Source organism: Lynx canadensis, chromosome B3 (genome assembly GCF_007474595.2).
Source record: "Lynx canadensis isolate LIC74 chromosome B3, mLynCan4.pri.v2, whole genome shotgun sequence".
Taxonomy (NCBI): Eukaryota; Metazoa; Chordata; class Mammalia; order Carnivora; family Felidae; genus Lynx; species Lynx canadensis.
In genome coordinates, this window is record NC_044308.2 from 24,653,687 (window position 1) to 24,677,217 (window position 23,531).

At 39.0% G+C, this 23,531-nt stretch overlaps 1 pseudogene; it reads right to left on the bottom strand.

The window, feature by feature from the left end:
• Nucleotides 1–1,202: 1,202 nt before the first annotated feature.
• LOC115516976 overlaps nucleotides 1,203–23,531 on the bottom strand; it is a 48,189-nt pseudogene continuing 25,860 nt past the window's right edge.

Sequence of the window (23,531 nt, forward strand, 5' to 3'; positions counted from 1 at the left end):
CTGAATCATGACCTGAGCTGAAATAAAGAGTCGGTTGTTCAATTGACCAAGCCACCCAGGCACCTCCTCCAAAGCAGTTTATTTAGACCAGTTTCAAAAACCCATTTATCAAGTTTTACTCAAAGTCTGGTAACTGTTATTTCCAAGTGAGGATATAAGCATAGAAATGGAATATATATATATTTAGAAATTTTTATGGAAATGTGACACTATGTTTCCCAACAACCCTATGTGTATTCAGGGGATTGTCTCAGTGAGTAGGTATTGACCAGTTCAGGAGTTGGGGATAAGTTGCTTACAGTGTGAGCTTCAGACTAGCCATGTACATAGGGATCACATTACAGTGCGCGAACTTTAAGGGTGATTTGTCAACTACAATGCATGCTCATGCATCTGAGAAAATGGAAACATTTTGTCCATAACATTTGTTTTTTTTTTTTTACTGTCATTGTAATTTATTTTTTCAAGAAATAGAAAATCTTTTTATTATGCTTTACATTTACAGTTTATTAACTAATCAACATCAACATGCAAAAATAAGTGCTAAATACAAACCTCTACCGTATGTTTTTTTGTAAACTACAGTAGATCATTTGATTTGAAAAGTCACAGGTGTTTACTTCAATTGAACTACAAGTTACTGTAAGGATCAGCATTAGATCTACAGTTAGGGAACCGTAGGCAGGAAAGTTCTCTGCAGAACTCGGCCCAGTGGATTTCCATGTGAACACATTCTCAAGGAGGAGATAAGGCAGCACGAATGACCTGACATTGAACCTGGCACACCCAAAGCCAGGTCCCAAGGACGCAACTCTGCTGGACGCCTCTACAGGGCACGTTCGTTGGGCATGGCTGCCACCCTTCCTGGCATGTTGGTTGGTGATGGGAAGGAGGGGCCGACAGAAGGAGGACACAAGGGTCAGGGGTGCAGGAAATAACTGACTTTTGTTTCTGAAGTGGTGGAAGCTCCCGGGCAGGAAAGTCTCTCTCTGAAAGGGAAGGCATCAAGTAGCTCATGAGTCCTTCAGAATTCTACCAGTGGAAACATATCTCCAAGCACAGATGTGCTCTTGATCTGACTCCTCTCTTTCTAGGAGTAGTTACCATTGCTCACTGATCTTGGGTCACAAGAAACAGAAACACAGGTAGGCAGACCAGGCTGGAGTGCGAGGGCATGGGGCACACAGGTGTGTGTGGGGTGCCTACATGATGTACACTTTCTTGGATTGTGAGAAGTGCAACACTTCTTTGGTTCTTGGTGGACAGACAGCAAAGGGTTGTAGCTATAGTTGTTGGGCAGCCTCGGGGGCCGGTTGTTCTCCATCATTGAGATGTCTGAGGTCTGCAGAGCAGGTGGGAGTTGGCGCAGTGGGCCAGGGGCAGGGGCCATGCCTGCTTGTTCAGAGAGTGGCTGCACATGGGCCAGAGGGGCTCTTGAAGCTGCCATCCCCCTTGGAATATTGTGGTGTCCTTATGGCTGAGAGGTTGGTGTGATGGTGAACACAGAATTATCCCCCATCTGGTGCAGGTGGTAGTTGTATTGGAACTTCTGGCTCAGCATCAGCCACCTTGGCTGGGTCCAACCAGCTCTCTATGCCACTCTGGTGTGCTAATTCACTGAGATGTAGCCACAGCAAAACAGGTGCCCCGCCATTGTATGGTCCATGTGCTTTCTCTTCCTCATGCTGGCTGCCAGGGGCTGGTTGCTGCTATGCTCCTTAAGGTGCTAGATTCTGTGCTTGCACAGCTTGGTACTCTCCTCCTTCACTTGGATGGACTCCACCACCTGCCTTGGGGATGCTCAGCTTTTCCACTGTGCCATCCAGAAGGCTGACCACAGATTCCTCACCTGGGCAGCTGCTTAAGATCTTCTCCAGCTCAGCCACAACCATGGTGACATGGCTTGTGTCCCAGTGTTCTTTGGAGAAGTCTGAAGGCATTCATTTAGTGTTGCATGGGACACCTTGAAGGTCAGGTACTCCTTCCTGCATCTTCAGGGTCACGGAGACTTGAGCAGCTGATACCTATACTTCCCTCTTGAATCTGCCAAAACATTAACCACAATCATTGTAATTTAAAATCAAGCTAGTGTTAACATAACTAAGTGAAATTCATATTACTTATTTTTTTTTAATTTTTTTTTCAACGTTTATTTATTTTTGGGACAGAGAGAGACAGAGCATGAACGGGGGAGGGGCAGAGAGAGAGGGAGACACAGAATCGGAAACAGGCTCCAGGCTCTGAGCCATCAGCCCAGAGCCCGACGCGGGGCTCAAACTCACGGACCGTGAGATCGTGACCTGGCTGAAGTCGGACACTTAACGGACTGCGCCACCCAGGCGCCCCCATATTACTTATTTTTAATCCTAATTTACTGAAAGTGGAAAAAATTTTATTGGATTATTTCTTAAGAAAAGACACACATTGTGGGTGCCTGCGTGGCTCAGTCAGTTAAGCGTCCGACTTTGGCTCAGGTCATGATCTCACGGTTTCAAGCCCCATGTCTGGCTCTATGCTGACAGCTCAAGAGTCTGGAGCCTGCTTCGGATTCTGCATCTCCCTCACTCTCTCTCTCTGCCCCTCCCTCACTCACACTCTTTCTCTCTCTCTCAAAAATAAACATTAAAGTTTTTTTTAAATAAAAAAAAGAAAAGACACACATTGTAAACCAACTGGTGACAATGGCAGTGATCTGAGAAAATGAAGACCAAATAGGTTTGCCCTCAAATTACTCAGAAGTACTATTTATCTTGTACTGAATTTGTGATTTTTTAAAAGTTTTTTTTTTTTAAATTGAGGTGAAATTCACCTAACATAAAAGTAACCATTTTACAGAGTACAATTCACTTCATAATGTTGTGCAATCTGAATTTGCTTTTATGGCTGTGGTTGAAAGTGAGAGAGGAAACCCCTGGTGTCTTATTTGTAGAGATACACTGACTAGTGAAGCTAAGACACATTCAAAATGTAAGTGGTTTCTATCCCATTTATAATTGCACCAAGAACCATAAGATACCTAAGAATAAACCTAACCAGAGATGTAAAAGATCTGTATTATGAAAACTATAGGAAACTTATGGAAGAAATTGAAGAAGACACAAAGAAATGGAAAAACATTCCCTGTTCATGGATTAGAAGAATAAATATTGTAAAAATGCCAATACTACCCAAAGCAATCTACATGCAATCCTAATAAAAACTGCACTGATATTCTTCTCAGAGATAGAACAAACAACCCTGAAATTTGTATGGAAACACAAAAGATCCCAAATAGCCAAAGTAATGTTGAAAAAGAAAACCAAAACAGGAGGCATCACAGTCCTAAAGTAGAGGAATTTAGCCTTTACTAAAAAGCTGTAATCACCAAGAAAGTATGGTTTTGGCACAAGGACAGACACATAGACCAGTGGAATAGAATAGAGAACCCAGAATTGGACCCACAAATGTATGGCCAACTAATCTTTGACAAAGCAGGAGAGAGTATCCAATGGAAAAAATTCACTCTCTTTAGCAAATGGTGCTGGGAGAATTGGACAGCAGCATGCAGAAGAATGAAACTAGACCACTTTATTACACCATACACAAAAATAAACTCAAAATGATGAAAAACCTAAATGTGAGACAGGAAACCATCAAAAGCCTAGAGGAAAAAACAGGCAACAACCTCTTTGACCACAGCAGCAACAATTTCTTGCTCGACACATCTCTGAAGGCAAGGGAAATAAAAGTAAAAATGAACTATTGGGACATCATCAAGATAAAAAGCTTCTGAACTGAAAAAGAAACAATCAAGAAAACCAAAAGGTAATGTACAGAATGGGAGAAGATATTTGCAAATTACATATTGGATAAAGGGTTAGTATCCAAAATCTATAAAGAACTCACCAAACTCCACACCCAAAAAACAAATAATCCAGTGAGGAAATGGGCAGAAGACATGAATAGACATTTTTCCAAAGAAGATATCTAGATGGCCAACAGGCACATGAAATGATGCTCAACATCACTCATCATCAGGGAAATACAAATCAAAACCACATTGTGATACCACCTCACACCAGTGAGAATGGCTAAAATTAACAACTTAGGAAACATCAGATGTTGACTAGCATGTGGAGAAACAGGGACCCTCTTTCAGTGTTGGTAGGAATGCAAACTTGTGCAGCCACTCTGTAAACCAGTGCGGAGGTTCCTCAAAAAAACTAAAAATAGAATTACCCGACAACTCAGCAATAGCATTACTAGGGATTTATCCAAAGGATACAGGAGTGCTGATTCATAGGTGCACATGTACCCCAATGTTCATAGCAGCACTTTCAACAAGAGCCAAATTATGGAAAGAGCCCAATGTCCATCAACAGATGAATGAATAAAGAAGATGTGGTTTATATAAACAATGGAATACTACTTGGCAATGAGAAAGAATGAAATCTTGCCATTTGCAGCAACATGGATGAAACTGGAGGGTATTATGCTAAGTGAAATAAGCCAGTCAGAGAAAGATAGATATCATATGTTTCACTCATATGTGTAATTTGAGAAACTTAACAGCAGACCATGGGGGAATGGAAGGGGAAAAATAGTTTCAAACATAGAGGGAGAGAAACCATAAGATGTTCTTAAATACAAAGAACAAACTGAGGGTTGATGCGCGGGAGGGCGGGGGAGAAGGGAAATGGGTGATGGGCATTGAGTAGGGCACTTGTTGGGATGAGCACTGGGTGTTGTATGTAAGTAATGAATCATGGAAATCTACTGAAGCCAAGAGCACACTGTATACACTGTATGTTGGCTAACTTGACAATAAATTACATTGAAATTTTGAGGGGAAAAAATAAGCAAAAAAATAAACAAAAAGAAAGAAAATGTGTAAATATGAAAAAAACACATTTAGGTGGTTTCACACAGGAAATGAAGAATTTGTCAAACAACAAAAAAATTAGAGAAAATATGGAATTTAAAGACAATAGTATCAGATGTTTAATATTACACATCTAAACATTAGTACTTTGCTGTCTTCTAATAAAGCTGAACTTTAGGAGGTTAGACTACAAGGTGATACTTGTGAAAAATAGTATTGATATAGTCCTTGGAAATGCTGGGTGAATATGAAGCAAGAAGTATACTGAAGTACCACCAATATGACAAGTACAGCTAGTGACATAGTTCTCAATTTTTCCTGATGAAAGCACAGATAATGTAAACATAATAGTAGCCCTTTTGGTAAATGTTCAACTGAATATGGTGGTGGTGTGAAGGAAGAAGTTTATCTTTCAGCTATATTATCAATAAACACAACAAGCTCTGAATTGCATGCAGCCATGAAGGATAACCTACTTAACAAAGGCGGTTTAGAACTTTTTAGTTTTGCATAAGAGGTTGTTCAGATGTTGCTGTGACAGTGACAGGTAACTATTCTGGACCAGGTACCAGAATAAGAAACTTGTGGCAGGATATAAGTCAATCCATGGTTTTTTTCACTGAGAAAGCTCTTTTCTCCCCCATAAAATGTCTGCATGTTCATCATTGTATTTAAAGATGGGGAGCTTGATTAGAAATATAAATCCAGTTCTCTAGACCTTCCATTATCCATGTCTTTTGCAGCTCTTCCCAGCAGAAAATTAAATCCATTTTCCCCTCTGTCTGGTTACATGTGTTGGCTAATAGAATGCAGAAGAAAAGGTAGTTTTGACTCTATGCCTCACAGAGCCTTGCCTGAGTCTCTCTTGGACCCCTGCCAATTCTGAGCTAGTCTAATGGGTGACAGGAGACAGAAGTCTCCATTACTTCCACTCTGCCAACAGCCTACCTGCTCCCAGACAAGTGACACTTCCTAGCACAACCACTCCCTCACTGAACAGCCTGCTGATAGCAGCTGCCCAGAGAAGTGCAGCCAAGCTTGACTGAGTCTGGCCTGGGTACCAGAACTGACCAGATGACACAAAGACATAAGAGCAGTCATCAACAATTATTCTAAGTCTTAGCACTTTGGGATAATGTAGTAAAAATTGTGCATTATGTAAAGGTTGAGATGTTAGCATTTGAGATGATTCATTTTATGATATACCATGAGAGCAGATCAGAAAAAACCTGGTATTGTATATCTGTGTGTGTGATGGTTATTCAAAAGAAAAGTTCTGCCAAGAATGTTTAAACTTCTGAACAAACTTGAGTGTTAAGATGAGAAGACAGTTTGGTTCCAACTTTTCTATGATATAAATGGTAAAACCAGATGTGCCCCCTTGTCTGTTATCTTCAGTATTTTCTGTGATCCTAATACTTCTCTTCAAGCAGGAAAGGCAACATGGATTTCAATGACAGATAAAATTGAAGGGCAGAAGTAAGAGTAAGAAATGTGGAAGAATTATGTCTACTGATTATATATAGTAGGCATATCAGAGTTTGCCAAACAAACAAATACAAGATGTCCAGTAAATTTGAATTAATATTAATAAAAAACAAGTGATTTTTAGTGTATGTCTCAAATATTGCATAGGGCATACTTACACTAATATATATATATATAATATATATATCATATATATATAATGTATAGTTATATATATAATATAGATATATATAGTTGATATACAAGTGTATATATATGTGTGTGTGTGTGTGTGTGTGTGTGTGTGTGTAGTTGATCTGAAAGTTAAATTTAACTGGGCCTGTTGTGTTTAATGTAGTAATCTTATTACATAATTTAAATTACATTTGTAATTCATCATTCATCATCTATGATTCTGGTTGTCCTTGCATTATTGTCATAACTTCCATGGACAGTACTGGCAAAAGCTAGGGGTGTCTATTTCAGGAAAGTGATGTCTGCTGAGTGATACATTGTGCACATGCTCACTGTTGACTCAAATAGAAATTGGGGTCTAGAATGATGATAGGGGAAAAGAAGTGAGCAAGAAACAAATGAAATTTGTTTTATGTAACAAAAGCTGGAATTTAACAGGGGTTCCATAAAGAAACACTATTTTTCATCAGGGAAAAATTGAAACACACACACACAGACACATATACAGACACACAGACTTTAATAGGCATGTACATGTAATGCATAGACTTCTTTTTCTGGGCTTAAACATATAAAAAAATTCTTGTGCTGAATGTAAGATCATCAGTTTTCATTCTCTATGTTGAGATTGCTCTGAAAAAAAATCTGAGTTCTTAAAAATAATATATACATTTCTGAGGCAAAGTACTCCATAAAAATATCTTATCTTCAGCTTATATTTCAGTTAATGATTCTAGAAACTTGAATCTGAACCCCCTTGACTAAAAGAGAGGCCGGGTACCCACGAAAAATGACCCTATGTCACCATGGGAAGGATGTGTGATAATGACATGCCTGGTCCTTCCCCAAAGAGACCCATCACCATTTACTCAGATTAAAAAAAAAAAAAAAACCACTGGGAAATTGACATGTCTAGATCATACCTGCTCCCTGGAAGCCACTTGCACCCAGTGACTCGTCCATAGGTGAATACAAAGCCCCAGCTCTCTTGCCTCAAAGATGAGCTGGACTGAGGTATCATGGTGCACTCACTCCCTCTGCCCTTTCTTGCTTTCCTCCCTCTCACAGTGTGGTTCCTGAGAGCACTACCAATGAACCTCCTTCACACAGTTCTCAGAGTCTGTTTCCCAGGAAACCTAACCCTTAGGAGCACGTAATTCTATAATCATTAAATGATTCTCACTTGGACCAATCAAAAATAGGAGGTTTAGTTTTATTTTCTCAGCAACTGGTAATTGGAATGGAATTGTTTAAGGATTTTTTTTTTTTTGTCATGCTGTTGACTCAGAGGAGTCCTTGTGGGGTCTATCTCCATGATAAGCTGAAATCATCAAACATCCTGCCTTGCCTGCTGATTTCTTCACAATCAGTGTCTAACCATCCTTGAGATAGAGCCCTGGCTAATAGGAGCTGCAAACACATCTGTAAACACTGGTTTACTTAATCTATAAAGGGATTTCTGGGGCAGGAATAAAAGGAGAAATAGTGAAAAATTCTCCCCCCTGTCTCCTTCCCAGATGGTGACAGACAGTTCTCTGCTGCTCAAATTTAACATTGGCTGACTCTGGATACTAACACACTGGATTCCCTTCTGTGGGCAGAAAGAATGGAGTGGGGCTGGCTCTTGGTGGTGGGGACATGTTGGGGGTGAGATTGTGGTGCTAAATATCTTCTTCTGATATTTAAGCAATGTCCAACATTTAGTACTGCCTAGAGTTCCCAATTTCTTTGTGTGTTAAATTTCAATGGGACACTTAAAACTGGCTATAATGCAGATTTTCCAAACTCAACATATTCGTAAATAAACTCAATCCCTTTGCTCCTTATTGCCATCCTTGCTCACCTTGTATTCCCTGTATTGGTTGTTAGTAACTGTACTCATCCTGTCCCCCAAATTGGAAATCTGGAAATTATTATTGACCCTATCCTCTTCCTATCCTTCTGCCTACCTCCATGTAATCAGTGGTCCAGTTCTGTTGAGTCTCTCTCCTAAATATCTCTGAAATACATACCCTCTAAGTTATCCTCAGAGCCATTGTGAATTTCAGGACCCCATTCTCTCATGCTCTGACTATTGAAAGAATCTCTTATTAGGTCAATTTACCTATAGTGACCCCCTTCTCACTCTTCTGTTACTCCTCCACTAGATCTGATCCTGTTTTCTCTTGAGAGGTGACATAGCCTCTCAAGACTGGCTACTTATTCAGGTGATTTTAAAATGTGATCTATGGAGTCTGGAATAAGTCTACTTTCATCAGTTTTAGATCCTGACATTGAATAAAGGTATTCTCAGCTTGGGAGGATTTGGAAACTATTGTGATGCAGTACTGACTATTTGTATTTCCTCCAAGTTGCTTCACAAGTATTTTCTCTTGTCCATGGATCTTCTCTGTTTGGAACAGTCTTCATTGTTTTTACAACTTGGTAGATCACTGATTATATTTCAAAATGAAGCTTGAAGGTCGCCTCATCTTTGAAGCCTCCCTAAACTGAGGGGCAGAACTCTTAAGAGGTCATTCAGTTTTATCTTTTACCATTTGGAATGGAGAAAAAATTCCCACTTGCAACTCTGCAAATTCATGACTTTTTAGACTCTATTTTCTTTTATTCCTACTGCCATTTCATTTCTGCACTCATTTTATTTTTTCATAAAAATGTACTAACTGCAACCTGTCACAACTAGTGTAGACTAGTTCCATTTTCCAACCTTTCCCCTTGAGCTATAAGTTCATTAGGCTTATGATCTGACTCCTGAGTCATTACAAATAATGGCTTTACTAGATATTTTGCTACTGTATTACATAGATTGTGATCCTTTTGGCCTTCAATAACAATTTTCTCACAAGTATGCTGCCTGGTACCTAAGTTAATGTCACATATTCTAAATTTTTCATGATGCCCCCAATCCTGATACTATTTTTTTTGTGTGTGTGATAGATTAGGTTTTGCTGTGGTAATAACTCCAAAATGTCTTGGTTTAAAGAAGTAGAGATTTTTTTCTTCTTCATGGTACATGTCTACAATTGGTTGGGTTTCTACATTGTGGTCATTTTGGTCCCCAGACTGTCAGGAATGTGCCATCTGGAGTGTGGATGGTTTCTGTGGCAGGGAGCAAGAGCCCATTGTAATCCCACCTCAATCCTTAAAGCTTCTGCCCAGCAATGATACACATCACTTCTGCTCACACTTTGGTGGTCAAAGAATTCTGTGTGGCCACATCTCACTGCAAGAAGGTGGGAATAAATTCCTATCTCTGGAATGGGGAATATTTGATGCACTGAACTCATGGCCACCATGTTTCAGTTCATTGATACTTGGAAATATGCAGGAATTTAGTAATTTTATACTTTTCTTTCTTTTTAAAAAATATTTTATTTTTAAGTAATCTCTATGCCCAACATGGGACTCGAACTCATATCCCAAGGTCAAGAGTTGAGTGCTGTACTCACTGAGCCAGCTGGGCACCTCTTGTATATTTTCTTTTCCTTTTTTTAATTTACTATTATTATTTTCTAAATGTTTATTTTTGAGGGAAAGAGAGAAAGAGAGCAAGTAGGGGAGGGGAGAGAGAGAGAGGGAGACACAGAATCTGAAGCAGGCTCCAGGCTCTGACCTGTCAGCACAGAGCCTGATGTGGAGCCTGAACCCACGAACTGTGAAATCATGACCTGAGCCGAAGTTGGTCACTCAACCAACTGAGCCACCCAGATGCCCCTATTTTCTTTCTAAAGATCTTTAATTGTTAGATTTTTCTTTGTTCACTTTAAATTATGATTTGGAACTCATTTATCCTGTGTCTAGTTTGTCTAGCTTTGTCATTAATCTTTTAGCAAACATGTTTACACATATTTTTCTATCAACGTTAAGAAGTATTGAGAACTCTCATACATTGCCAGAGGGAATGTTTAGCCGCTTTAGAAAACATTTTGGCAATTTCTCAAAATGATAAACAGAGTTACCACATGACCCAGCAATTCCACTCCTAGGTATTTGACTAAGATTTGAATACATATGTCCATAAAAAATGTGCATACCAATATTTACAGCAGCATTATTAATAATGCCCAAAAAGTGGAAACAGTATGAATGTCCATGAAATGATGGAAGAATAAACAAAATGTGGTGTATCTATACAATGGAATATTACTCAGCTTTAGAAAGAAAGGAATGAAATACTGATATGTGCTTCAATATGCTGAACTTCAAAGCATTAACCACAAATAATGAACATATTGAAATATATTGAACATAATGAAATAACCAGTCATGAGGGGACCACATTTTTATATGATTCCATTTATAATAAATGTCTAGAGTAGGCAGGCTGCCTGGGTGGCTCAGTGGGTTAAGTGTCCAACTCTGGATTTTGGCTCAGGTGGTGATCTAACAGTTTGTGGGATCAAGACCCATGTCTCACTCTTCACAGATGGTGTGGAGCCTGCTTGGGATTCTCTCTCTCCCTCCTTCTCTATCTGTAGGATTTGAAGTCTTCTCCATAGCCAATGATACCCACAAGTTTCAAGATATTGTTCATGAGAACATATCAAGAAACCAAAGCAAAAATGATAATTGTAGAATAATTTCTGTGACTATATTCCCTAAAGCCAGGATTCACTTGGGCAAATGCCAAACTTTAACCTTGTAGTTGTGTACACATATTACAAAAGAGGAAAAACATCATCCTCTGTGATTTTCAACAGAGTCGAGGGGAAATATGGATAGAAGATTTTGTTTTTTGAAAAATCATATTTCTACTTACTATTGCTTTCATTTGTTTCCAGTCATAGTATTCATTTAGATGTCCCAGATAAATTAAAGGAGGGTATGGGTTATTTCTGTTTGTCCAAAGAGCTCATGGGTCAAACTGAATTTAACAATTGCATTTGATCTATTGTGTGTGTACCTACAAGTGCATATAACATGTAAATGTTCTGCACTCATGTTAGATCACAGCTCCCATGAACAAGGGGTCATGTCTTCTGTGTCTTCCACATGGAGTCCAGGAAAGCATAGTATATATTTATGACACAACCTTGGTTTCTTCAATTGTAAATGCTAGATAATGGCTATTTCTCTCCCAATGACTGTCAATGTGGGTAAATTTAAGTAATAATATTCAAGAGGATGTATACAAAAACTGAGTTTAGCCCTGATATTTTCAGTGGTGAATCTTCACTGAGAAGAAAACAAGTGAGGAGGAGAGATTGGGGATTTGGATGTGGGGGCTCCTGCTGTGAGCCATTCACTGCATGGAGCTCCTGGAGGTGTGACAAGGCCTACAGGCTTATGGAGGAACAGAGGTCACTGAGCAAGTGAGTAACCAGGTCCATGATGAGCGGTAACATCTCCATATCCCTCACAGGTTGGCTGGCTGAGTAACATGAGCTCAGCCCTCTGCTGTGGTGACAGTCACATATATTATGGCCATGTGGTCCCTGAGTGCTGTGGGTCTTACTCCTTATCCTGGGATTCTCTGCACTTCCGCATCTTTAATTTTTTTAAATTTACATTTATTTATTTTTGAGAGACAGAGATAGAGTGCTAGCAGGGGAGGGGCAGAAAGATAATGAGACACAGAATCAGAAGCATGGGGCTCGAACTCACAAACCTGAAATCATGACCTAAGCCAAAGTCAGACGCTTAACCGACTGAACCACTCAGGCACCTCTGCACTGTCCCATCTTTTTTTTTTTTTTTTTTTTTTAAATTTTTTTTTTCAACGTTTATTTATTTTTGGGACAGAGAGAGACAGAGCATGAACGGGGGAGGGGCAGAGAGAGAAGGAGACACAGAATCGGAAACAGGCTCCAGGCTCTGAGCCATCAGCCCAGAGCCCGACGCGGGGCTCGAACTCACAGACTACGAGATCGTGACCTGGCTGAAGTCGGACGCTTAACCGACTGCGCCACCCAGGCGCCCCAGCACTGTCCCATCTTGAGGGAAGCTGTGGCTGGGCCCACTGTAGCCAATTCAGGTAAAAGCTCAGGATTATGAGGATAAAGCTGAATTTGGGCTCATGTTAAGAGCTTTCTTGCTGTTTAGTTCATTGACTATAGGACTGCCTGACAGATTTGTCAATTAAAATATAGCACACCTGTTACTTATGAATTTCAGATAGATGACAAGTAGTGTTTTAGTATAAGTATATCCCAAATATTTCACATTTAGCTTGGAGTCCTGTATTTTATCTGGCAACGCTAGTTGTGAGATATGTGAGATATTTCAATCTCACATATAGCACAGAATCATAGATTTAAGTAGAACCTTTAGGGTTTACTTATTCACTGCACTGCATTAGTTAAAACATATCTGAACTGCCCTAATCAAGATTAGATCCTACCTTTATTTTTTTTTATTATTTTTTAACGTTTATTTATTTTTGAGAAACAGAGAGAGACAGAACATGAGCAGGGGAGGGACAGAGAGAGAGAGGGAGACACGGAATCTGAAGCAGGCTCCAGGCTCTGAGCTATTAGCACAGAGGCTGACACAGGACTTGAACCCATGAACCATAAGATCATGACCTGAGCTGAAGTCAGACACTTAACTGACTGAGCCACCCAGACACCCCTAGATCCTACCTCTCTTAAAGAACTCCTTTACTTCAAGGAAATTCTAGAATCTATTCTAAATCTATTTTTAAGGCATCTTTAACCCACGTGTATGTGTGGTGAATGTGTGTGTGTGTGTTTGTGTGTGTGTGTGCAAGTATATGTGTGTGTATGTGTGTGCTCATGCACCTGTGTGCATATGCATCTGAGGGCATGAATATTAATATGTGTGTTCACATCCATGCAGCAGGTAGAAAGAAAGAGTGTCTGAGCTCCATCCTTCTGTAGAACAAAGAAGTGTGTGCTTGAAGACCTGGATTAGGTCCTGTGTCAGACTTGTCTTCTGTCATTTGTGAGCACTGGAATTCTTGGTGAGTCATAGGGCCTGGCAGAATAGGACACTTTGTAACAGTCTCAGAAAATAGAAGATGATCTTAACAAAGACCTATTTATTCCACACTCTAGGCAAGATCTCTTTAAAAAAATGAAAGGCAGGATGAATAAAATATGCCAAATGATACTTTTAAAGGCAGGAGAATCGTGTTTCTTGTACCTTAGCATATAATTTACAAAATTGAGATGTCAGTCATTATAAATGCATGTGATCACTTTTTTTTGAGGTGTATAAACTTTCTAAAATGAGAAATGAAGGAAGCACTCAACAACTCATGTCAGGAGTCTGTTTATAAAGAAATTTTTTACATGTTGGAAGTATGGCTAGTAGCAAATTTGATGTTATTCCTACATATGGAGAAAGAAATGCATATTTTGACCTTTAAAGGAGAAAAAGGCACTTTGTGGCCTTATCCAATTTCACAGCAGACATCTATGTAAATTATGCAACTTGCTCTTGAGAATAGCAAGGTGGTCTCTCAATATTTTCTTTTTCTTGGTTTAGTTTCAAGATTAAGAAGTTGATGCAGCTGAATGGAATTAAATTTTTCGTTATTACCTTCTTCAAATTTTTATCCATGTAAATTGTTTTCCCCAAAGAATAGAAAAGAATGATATAAATCATTGGCGGGTTGCCATCAACTCTGCAGCTATTTCTAAAATTTTCAGTGCAGTATGAGTTATGCATGTTTATGGATGTGTGTGTCTCCTTCCCCACCACTTCTAGTTAAGTTGTATTTAAAATAAGTGAGGATCTTTCTTCCAATTCAAATATAATGTTTCTGTAAAAGCAATTCCCCATTCTCCCTGCACAGAATCCAGCTTCAGTGATTGATCTCCTCCAGTGTAGCCCCTGGCTGGCATTCTGGAACCCCTTTCCTAAGCTGGACACCATGCTTCAAATGCCAGCAGAAAGGAAGAGGGTACTTGGTTGTGTTAAATAACAAAGATTCAACTGAGTAAATTTAAAGATCTAATTGGTTTTATTCAACACTTTATGAATCAGGCAGCATCCCATCTAGTAATAGAAGGGAGCTTTCAAAGGCTATACAAATGGTAGGGGGGTTATTAAAAATTTTTTTAATGTTTATTTATTTCTGAGAGAGACAGAGACAGAGTGTGAGCAGGGAAGGGGCAAAATGAGAGAGAGACCCAGAATCTGAAGCACAGGCTCCTGGCTCTGAGCTGTCAGCACAGAGCTCAACGTGGGACTCGAGATCATGACCAGAGCCAGAGTTGGATACTTAACCAACTGAGCCACTCAAGTGCCTCAATGGCAGTTTTTCTAAAGGCAGAAAGGAGGCTGGAAAAATAAATTATTAGAAGAGAATACATTGTCTCAGGCAAGGTCACCCTCCTAAGGAAAGTGGAAAGGGTCCACTGAGCAGATTATTTCACTAGTGCTACCCAGGTAATTCTATGTTGACTGGGTAAAAGTTATATTCTGGGAAGGTGAAACTGTAGTTAGGTTCTGTATAAGTCTTGGTTTGCTGATGTGAGGCTTATCACAAGTGATACCATTTTTATCCTGTTTTCTATTTTTTAACAGCGATCCCCTAATTCTCTTTATTTCAGTATTTAATAATCTTTTATTCTACAAATATTTGTTCAAGACCAGACATCCCACTAAGCTCTGAGATATAATAGAGGATAAAACAAAGACCTGACTTTGCCCTCATAGAACTTACAGTCATGCAGAAATAGACATGAATCCAGTAATCACACAAACATTTTTTGTTCTTTAGCAGGTGAACCTCCCTCAAAGGTACATAATAGACACAATAGGGAGCACAGAGACAGCTTCCCTGAGAAAAGTATAATTAGCTGGGAGGCAATTTAGTTTGGCAAAGGCAGGTTGGGGTGGGAGAACAGTACAGACAGTTTCAAAGTGTATGCAAAGACCATCTAGTGGGAGAGAACAGTGCATTGTTCAAGAAATCAGAAGAAATAGCATAACCAGAGCAAAGAATGAAAGGAGCATGGGACAAGGTGAGGCTGGAGCCATTAGTTGGGGCCAAGTTATGCAGGATTCTGGGGCACATAAAGGATTTTGATTTGGGGTGAGGATTGGTTTATAAGCTCAGTTTGTTTTTGAGAACCACATTAGGTAGATTGCTGTAGCCTTCTAGCTGCCTATACATCTTGGTCACCTATGACATCAGAATAGATGGCCTAATATGGTTTGTCTTTATCTGTGGTGATAATCCAACCTTCATAATTTCCTGAGTGGAGTCAAGAGAAAGCACAGGGAGACCAGTTAGAAAGATGTTTTCAGATAAAAGATAACAATGACTTCACTTTTCCAGCAAGCTTCCCATTTTTCCTGTAATTGAATTCTTCTCTGGTATCATTTCCCTTCAGCTCAAATAACCTCTTTAACAATTCTTGAAGTAGTGACAACTTTGCTGCACTTTTGTTTAAAAATGTCTCCCTTTGTTTTAAAAACTTATTTTTGAAGTTTATTTGTTTAATTTGAGGGAAACAGAGGCAGAGAAAGTGAGGGAGGGGCAGAGTGAGAGGAGAGAAGAGAGAGAATATCAAGCAGGCTTCATGCTGCCAGCACAGAGCCTGATGCAGGGCTCAAACTCACAAAACACAAGATCATGACCTGAACCAAAACCAAGAGTTGGATGCTTAACTGACTGAGCCATCCAGGAATCCCTTAAAAAAACTTATTTTTGAAGAGTATTTTCTCTAGACATAAAATTCTGGGTTGACAGTTTTTTCTTTTAGCACTTTAAAGATATCATTACATCGTCTTCTGGACCATATTGTGTCTGATAAGATGTCATTAGTGATTGCTACTGCTTATCCTTTGTAGGTAATGTGTCTTTGTTCTGTTTCTTATATTCTACATATGAGTGAATCATATGGTATTTGTCTTTTTATGACTTATTTCACTTAATATTGTACCCTCTAGGGGCACCTGGGTGGCTCAGTCAGTTAAGCATCTGACTTTGGCTCAGGTCATGATCTCACATTCGTGGGTTCAAGCCCCATATCAGTCTCTGTGCTGACAGCTCAAGAGCCTGGAGCCTGCTTCAGATTCTGTGCTCCCTCTCTTTCTGCCCCACCCCTTCTCACTCTCTCTCTCTCTCTCTCTCTCTCTCTCTCAAAAATAAATAAACATTAAAAAAATAAAAACAAAACATTGTACCCTCTAGATACATCTATGTTGTTGCAAATGGCAAGGTTTTTTTCTTTTTTATGGCTGAATAATATTCCATTGTACATATATACCACATCTTCTTTATTCATCTATGCATGGACCTTAAATTGCTTTCATATCTTGTCTGTTATAAATAATGCCACAATATGGGGCGCCTGGGTGGCTCAGTCAGTTAAGTGTCCGACTTCGGCTCAGGTCATGATCTCATGGTTCGTGAGTTCAAGCCCTGTGTCAGGCTCTGTGCTGATGGCTCAGAGCCTGGAGCCTGTTTCAGATTCTGTGTCTCCCTCTCTCTCTGACCCTCCCCCCGTTCATGCTCTGTCTCTCTCTGTCTCAAAAATAAATAAACATTAAAAAAATAATAAATAAATAATGCCACAATAATCATAAGTACATATATTTTTTTAAAATTCATGTTTTTATTTTTTGGGGGGTGAGCACTAAGTAGTGGAATTATTGGTAATTCTATATATTACCAATTCCATAAATTACTGATTCCAATAATGGAATTGTATGGTAATTCTATTTGTATTTTTATTTTTTTAATTATATTCTTTTTTATTTTAGAGAGAGAGAAAAAGAGCGTCAGCATGGAAAGGGGGCAGAAAGAGAGAGAGAGAGAATCCTAATCAGGCTTCATGCTCAGTGCAGAGCCTGGCATGGGGCTTGAGCTCATAACCCTCGGATCATGACCTGAGCTGAAATCAAGAATCAGATGCTCAACCGACTGAGCACCAGGTGACCCAGTAACTCTATTTTTAGTTTTTTGAGAAACTTCCACACTGTTTTCCAGAGTGGCTGCACCAATTTACTTTTCCCCCAACAGTGTACAAAGTTCCTTTTTCTCTACGTTTTTGCTAACACTTGTTATTTCTTGTGTTTTTAATTTTAGCCAGTTCGACGGTATGAAGTAATATCTCATTGTGGTTTTGATTTGCCTTTCCCTGATGATTAGTGATATTGAGCATCTCTTCATGCACCATCTGCATGTCTTCCTTAGAAAAATGTCTATTCATGTCCACCCATTTTTTAGTTGAATTATTTGTGGTTTTGGGTGTGTTGAGTTGTATAAGCTCTTTATATATTTTGTATATTAACCCCTTATTGGACACATCATTTGTAAATATCTTCTCCCATTCAGTAAGTTGTCTTTTTTTTGTTATTGTTGATGGTTTCTTTCCTTTTTATTTTGATGTAGTCTCAATAGTTAACTTTTGCTTTTGTTTCCCTTGCCTCAGAAGACATATCTAGAAAAATGTAACCAATGTCAGAGAAATTACTACCTGTGTTATTTTCTAGAATTTTTATGGTTTCAGGTCTCACATTTATGACTTTAATCCACTTTGAGTCTATTTTTGTGTATGGTGTAAGAAAGTGGTCCCGTTTCATTATTTTGAATGTAGCTGTCCAATTTTACCAACACCATTTGTTGAAGAGACTGTCTTTTTCTCATTGTATAGTCTTGCATCTTTGTCATAGATTAATTGACCATAAAAGCATGGGTTTATTTCTGGATTCTGTTCTGTTTCACTGATCTATGTGTCTATGTTTGGACCAGTACTGTACTGTTTTGATTCAGTGCTTTTTTTTTCTGCATGCTTTAATTAGGATAACTTTTATTGACTTGTCTTCAAGTTCACTAAAATTTTCTTTTTAAATTTTTTTTTAAAAAATGTTTATTTTTGAGGGGGGTGCAGAGAGAGAGAGAGAGAGGGAGACAGAGAATCCCAATCAGGCTCTGTACTTACAGCTGATGCAGGGCTCAAACTCAGGAACTGTGAGATCATACATGACCTGAGCTGAAATCAAGGGTCAGATGCTTAACTGAGTGAGCCACCCAGGCTCCCAAGTTCACTAAAATTTTCTTATGCAGTGTTCAATCTTCTTTTAAGCCCAGATGGTTAATTTTTATTTCAGACATTGAATTTTTCCATTCTAGAATTTCCAACTTTAGTTTTATAAATTTCCAATTTATACTTTCTATTTCTTTGCTGAGATAGCCCATCTGTTTACTTATTCTGTCCACCTTTTCCTCTACATTCTTGAGCATATTTTTAACATGTGTCTGAAGATCTTTATTTGCAAAACTCAATATCCATCATCTTTGGGTCTATTTATATTGACTACTTCCCCACATTTCTGGTTTTGGATGATATTTTATTGTTTCTTTGTATGTCTAATCATTTTTTATTATATGCTGGATTTGTGTACCCTCTCTTGTGAGTCTGAATAATCCTGATTTACTTCAAAAAATATTGAGTTTTGTTCTGATAGGCAGTTAATTTAGTAGTAGTTAGGCAGCAGCCATTGAGGTTTGTTTTTGAGCTTTTTTGGGGTAGGTCAAGAGTATCACTTACCAGCAGGCCTGGAATAGCAGGACTAGATCAGTGTTTCTCAACAGCAGCACCATTGAATTGTAGACTAGATGATTCTTTGCTGAGGAAGGGTGAGGGATATCTTGTGTATTATAGGATGTTTAACAACATCCCTAGCCTTTATGTAGTAGATATAAATAGCATCCTTACAGGTGTGACAACCAAAATAGCTCTCAACATTGCTAAATGTCCCCTGGGAAATAAAATTACTCCAAATTTAGAACCATTAGGCTAGAATAACACTACACCATTCTAGCCATTACTTCTTGGTAGGTTTTTTGGAATCTCAGTGGAATGCTTGGGATATGTAGCAGGGTCTCACTACTCTGGATGTTTGGAACTTTGAAATCTCCATTCAGCTTACAACCCCCAGCAGTTGTTCTCTGAGAGGACTTATGGAACCTCATTATATGCATGAGTAGCTTAAACATTGGCCAAAAAGTCAAGGGACTCTATGTAGATACACAGAGCTTTCTTTCTGTGATGCTCCCTTGTCCTCTGTATCCTGCTTTGCAAATTCCATCCTTCTTAGTGGCTTAGAACTCAGTTTTCCTTTTGAGTTCTCTTCTTGTTTTTAGAAAAAAAAAATAATATAATCTATTGTCAAATTGGCTAACATACAGTGTGTACAGGGTGCTCTTGGTTTTGGGTGTAGATTCCTGTGGTTCATCACTTATTCTTGTTTTTGAAATTTGAAAAGTATTTCCAAGCAGAAATTTGAGATAAATATAGAGTTCACCATGTGGATTTCTTAAAGATTACAGCTCTATGTTGTCTGCTTTTCAGTGCCCCAAAACATTGAGAGCTATTCTGTCATGGCAGTAACTTGGCCATATTTTCACTCTAATGCCATATTTTTCAATTTATTATATATATATATAATTATAATTATTATTATATTTTTAATTAGTCTTCACACCCATCATGGAGCCCAACATGGGTGGGGCTTGAACTCATGACCCAGAGATCAAGACCTGAGCTGAGATCAAGAGTCAGACACTTAACCTACTGAGCCACCCAGGTGACCCTGATTATTAATTATTTTGGGGCACCTGGGTGGCTCAGTCGGTTGAGCGTCCGACTTCAGCTCAGGTCACGATCTCATGGTCAGTGAGTTCGAGCCCCGCGTCGGGCTCTGGGCTGATGGCTCAGAGCCTGGAGCCTGCTTCCGATTCTGTGTCTCCCTCTCTCTCTGCCCCTCCCCTGTTCATGCTCTGTCTCTCTCTGTCTCAAAAATAAATAAATGTTAAAAAAAAAAAAAAAGAAAGTGTAGCTCCTGTCTGGGTTTGCCAACACAGTTGCCAAACAAACTTGAATAAACTAATTGCTAGAGAAGCCAATAAATGAAGAGACAAGGGTTTGAAAGAGAAAGGGAGAAATTTATATTGGGTGCCAGGCAGGCAGGGGAGGTGGCAGGCTCAAGCCTTAACAACCAACCTCTCTGCCTACAAGATGAACACCTAGAGTATTATATGGAGAAGTCCAGGGGGTATCTGTAAGACAGTAGGCAGAGAGCACGTGATCACCAGTCGGGGTCTGTAGTGTTTAGCACGTGATCATACGCAAGGGATATGATGTGTAGGATGTGGTCTTTTAGGCATTCCTTCACTACTAGGGCTTTCTGGTCTGGTCATTGGAATGTTCCAGTCATTGTAAAACATCTTCATCAATGCCTCAACAAAGTGCAATAACAAATAAGAACAATGGGTTTGAGTTAGAGCATGAGTTAGAGCATGAATTAAGTGGTCTTATCTACTTCTGGTTTTAACTATTGGGATATATAGTTGAACAAAAGGGCTTGTTAACACTCTCTGTTCATTTTTAGTTTCTTTCAATAAACTTCCTGTATTAAACAGATAATTTGCTATAATGGAAAGAATTTTGGCTTGGAAGATAATGATATGGATTCTACTCTTAGTGAAATCATTGATGGTTCCATGATCTAACAAGTGATTGATTCACTGTTCTGAATTTGTTTCCTCACATTTTTTTTTTAAAGTTTTTTTGTTTCTTTTTTTTTTTTTTTAATTTTTTTTTTTTCTTCAACGTTTTTTATTTATTTTTGGGACAGAGAGAGACAGAGCATGAACGGGGGAGGGGCAGAGAGAGAGGGAGACACAGAATCGGAAACAGGCTCCAGGCTCTGAGCCATCAGCCCAGAGCCTGACGCGGGGCTCGAACTCACGGACCGTGAGATCGTGACCTGGCTGAAGTCGGACGCTTAGCCGACTGCGCCACCCAGGCGCCCCTTTTTTTTTTTTTCAACGTTTATTTATTTTTGGGACAGAGAGAGACAGAGCATGAACGGGGGAGGGGCAGAGAGAGAGGGAGACACAGAATCGGAAACAGGCTCCAGGCTCTGAGCCATCAGCCCAGAGCCCGACGCGGGGCTCGAACTCACGGACCGCAAGATCGTGACCTGGCTGAAGTCGGACGCTTAACCGACTGCGCCACCCAGGCGCCCCTGTTTCCTCACATTTAAATTATATCATTTCTTTTTTTTTAATGTTTATTTTTGAAAGAGACAGAGACAGAGTGCGAGCGGGAGAGGAACAGAGATTGAGGGAGACACAGAATCCAAAGCAGGTTCCAGGCTCTGAGCTGACAGCACAGAGCCTGACATAGGGCTTGAACTCACAAACCACGAGATTATGACCTGAGTGAAAGTTGGAGACTTAACCAACTGAGCCATGCAAGCATGCCTAAATTATATCATTTCTAATGTTCCTACCAGTTATAACATTCAACAGAATATTGGAACATGGCATATGCTTACCTCTCTGAAGAAAGTAGTAACAATGGAAAGGAATCAGCATTGTGTTTCTTATAGGGTTTGGGACCCAATTTCAATGTTGAGGGATGGGGAACCAAACAATTCCTAGACACCAGCAGGGTGATTGAGAATTCAACTCAATTCTGACAATATCTACCTAGATATCTGACAATATCTACTTATCTATCTGACCCTTACCTCCCACTTCAGATACCAGTCAAAAGTCCCAGGTTCCAATAACATCTTCCTTTGGTTCCATTAATTTGCTAGAATGACTCACAGAACTCAGGGAAACACCGTTATTAATTCATTAGTTGATATGGTAAAGGATACCAATTAACAGCTAGATGAAGTGATAGAAGATGAAGTCCTGAACAAAGGAGCTTCTGTCCTTGTGGAGGTTGGGTCCAGCTTTGGGGCACACAGAAGCATTCTGGTTCTTCAAATGTGGAAGTTCTTCAAAAAAAGGACCAAAAACCTGTCCTCTTGGGTTTTTATGGTTTTATGTAGTTATGATTAACTAAGTCATTGGCCATTGTGATTAAAATTCCAGATCCCCTTTCTTTCTTCTCCCTACAAGTGGAGGTAATGGGGGTTGTTGGGAATGAAAATTCCAACTCTCTAATCACCTGGTTGATCCCCCTGGCAATTGGCCTCAGTCTTAGGTGGGGTCTAAAAATCATCTCATTAACATAACAAAAGACATGTTACCACTCTGAACACTTAGGAAGTTCCTAGGGTTATGAGAGCTGTGAGCCAGGAACCATAGATGAAGAGCACATATATTTGAGATATATATTTTAGTTATCTGAATAAGCAAATACATATTTCTTATAAATCACAATATCACAGTGTTTTATCCCTGTGAGTATGTGATTATGGGAGAATTGTCTGTTACTGGTGTTTGTGTGTGCATCTATGTGTATTTGGGGAGAATAAGCAGCATTGTGGAATTTTAAAGAGTAGAGATGTGTGTAAGAAAGATGACAATATATAATGTTTAATGAGATTATTAGGATAGTAAATCAACATGACCACTGTGCTATTTTCCAATTTCAAATCTTTACAATTTACTAAAGTGTTTTTGTGTTAAAACTATGGCCTTCTGTATTTTCCTTCTTTTCAGGAAGGAAACACATTTTAAAATCTTAAGTTCTTATGGAAGTGAACTGTGTAGTGGTATATAGGGTTTAAAAATACACTTAAAGCCCTTTTAGTCATCATCTTCTTTTTCTTTTTTTCTTTTTGCTTTATGGGTTACTTTTGCCATAAAAATGGTAGATCATGTTGACAATAATTTGTAAGTGCTATGAGTGAGGTCGGAGGGAAAAGCAGAAGCAGTGCAACTGGAATAGAACACTGGAAGATAAATATAAAAGAAATGTTCCCTTGGTATCTTAGTATTTCATTTATGAGTTATTTCCCCAAGTACTTCACTAGATGCATCTCTCTGTAACTTTCATATGCAGCCTAGCAGTTAATATAAGCTTATCTTCTTCAGTGTATAGGGATAGATTTATTGAGCTGATAATATTTGCTCACTCTTTTTTTCAGTGATGATTTATTTAAATTCTGCAACTAATTTAAATTTAATAAGAAAGGGACTTTGCACATTGCTTTATTGAAACTAGATTCATCATCTCTAAAAACACTGCAGTATTCAAGATTAGTGCAAAAGTGGCAATGACTGTTACTGGATTTAATTAAAAACAACAAATCATTTGGTCAGTGGTAATGGATGCTCCAC